Source organism: Acinonyx jubatus, chromosome D1 (genome assembly GCF_027475565.1).
Source record: "Acinonyx jubatus isolate Ajub_Pintada_27869175 chromosome D1, VMU_Ajub_asm_v1.0, whole genome shotgun sequence".
Taxonomy (NCBI): Eukaryota; Metazoa; Chordata; class Mammalia; order Carnivora; family Felidae; genus Acinonyx; species Acinonyx jubatus.
The window spans coordinates 98,496,940-98,499,290 of record NC_069390.1 but is presented as its reverse complement, the minus strand read 5'-3'; positions in this window follow the sequence as shown (position 1 = coordinate 98,499,290).

Here is a 2,351-nt window from a genome sequence, read left to right as displayed (position 1 = left end):
AGTCATGAGATTGAGCTCTGTGTCTGGCTCTGAGCTTTGCATGGAGCCTGCATGGGATTCTCTCTCCCTCTCCCTCTGCTCCTCTCCCACATTTGTGTACTCTTTGTCTCTCTCTAAAAAAAAAAAAAAAAAAAAAAAGAATCTGGATGGCTTCATAAAACCCATAATCATCAATGGAAAAACAACTCGAAGTGCAAGCTCTCCTGATGGTTTTCAGTCAGTTTGTCTCATAGTCAGAAAAGTTGTTTTTACCTGTCACCAACTGGGACTGTGTGGAAAACACAGATTCTGAATGGGACCCCGGGGGAAGGGGAGGTTGTTTGTGGGAAGTGAGGAGGAGTGAGATAGGATGTGTATGTCACCAGAATTATGTTCCTCCACGTAACTGGGAGGAGGATGGAAATTTAGAGCTAGAAAGGAACTTAGCAATCATCTACTCCATATTTTTTATCTTACGGACTAAGAAACAAAGGCTTAAAGAAGTAAAATAGCAGTAGCCAGGAGCAAGAAGTAGCCTGAAGCCTAGTTCATGGTCCTTTCTACTATACCCCCTGTCTATTTTTGAAAATGATTTATTTAGAGGGGCACCTGGGTGGCTCAGTCGGTTGACTGTCCTACTTCAGCTCAGGTCATGATCTCATGGTTAGTGGGTTGGAGCCCTGCCTTGGGCTGTGCTGCCAGCTCAGAGCCTGGAGCCTGCTTTGGATTCTGTGCCTTCCTCTTTCTCTGCCCCTCCCTGGCTTGTGCTCTGTTTCTGTCTCTCAAAAATAAACAAATGTTAAAAAAAAAAAAAAAAAAGAAAATTATTTATTTAGAAAGCTAAAACAGACAAATGCAAGAGACAAACTCTTCATAGATTTCAGGGTTCCAGTGACAGTGAGATTTTTATCAAGACTAAAAACTGCCTGAGCCATAAAGGTATTTAAATATTTGCAGAAGCTAGTTTAAACTAGGTCTGGTATTTCCTAGGGGTACACCTCCCTTGTTTATGTTTCTTAATTAAAAAGTTGAAAACAAAAAAGTAGAAAGATAGGCCATGGGTTCCACACGGGCTCAAATTCAATCCTTGATCATTCATTCCTCATTCAGCAGTATTTAAAGTCTGATATGGATAAGGCACTATGCCAGGTGCTGGGAATCCACAGAACACAGTCCCTGCACCCTCAGAGCTTACACTACAGGTGAAGGCAGAGTATCACAGTAGTAATTACATTCAAGTGTGTTGAGTGTTACAACTGGGGAAATGCCAGAGTCTATGGATTTATCCCTGGGGAAAAATTCAAGCTGTTTCTCTTCTGTTATAAATATATTTCTGGGCTGCCTCGTGAGTTCTCCAAACATGAATTCTTTTCAATAAAACATTTAAAACAACAAACGTTTACTGAATACCTACTGGTGTGCCATACAGTACGTGAACATCCGCAAGAAAGATAAATTAGCAATGTAAGAATCCTTCTGTACAAGTACAAAATTATTTTGTATTATACATGCCTGATATTTTTACTATCATTTGAAACCACTGAAACCATTTGAAACCACTGTGATCTGAAAAACAACTTGATTTATCTTGAGACTTCAGGCCCCCAATTTTGTCTAGCAAAATTACCCACCCCGCCCCTATCTTTTCAGAGCGCTGCAAGGCTCTACCTACTACCTGGCAGAGGTCTGAATGGAGCCTCTCCATCCTTAAAGGGCCAGCTCAGGGCTCTCCTCTACCAAACGCTTCCCTGCCATAAGCCTGCGTACACCTTTCGCCCTCTCTACTCTTATAGATCCCGCATTTATATAGCATTTAGCATATATTCTTTTCAGTGTTGACTTTGTATATGTGTGTCTTCCCCAAACTGGAGGAATTGTTTAGCTAAAGGCTGTAACTCGCCATCCCCCTATGGTATCACCTTAAGAGGCGGTCGCCCCAGATCCGTACATTCAGCACAGAAATAGAAATTCCACTCATAATGTAGCAGACTCTCTCATTAACCTTGGGGCCCTATTTCCCTGTCACTTGCAACAATCTGGTTTATTCCACGGGGTGGAGAAAGAAGCCAGGCTGGCAGGGTGGGAAAGGAATGGCGTCAGTGTGAGGTCACGCCACATTGTCCCGAATGCCATCTCCACTCCGAGGCTACGTTAACGCAGGATGGAGGGATGCAGCTGGAGGAAAGATACAGGCCCACCTCGTGCAGACTACGAGCAAAAAGACGGCAGGACGGAAAACACTGCGGGGAACCTCGCGGGGTGTGGCAGGACACCTGGGCGCCAGCAGCGAACGCCCGCAGGGAGTGAAAGCGAGGACCAGGGAGCCACGCCGGGGCCGCGCAGGCTGAGGCGGGACTTCCGGAATCCATTTG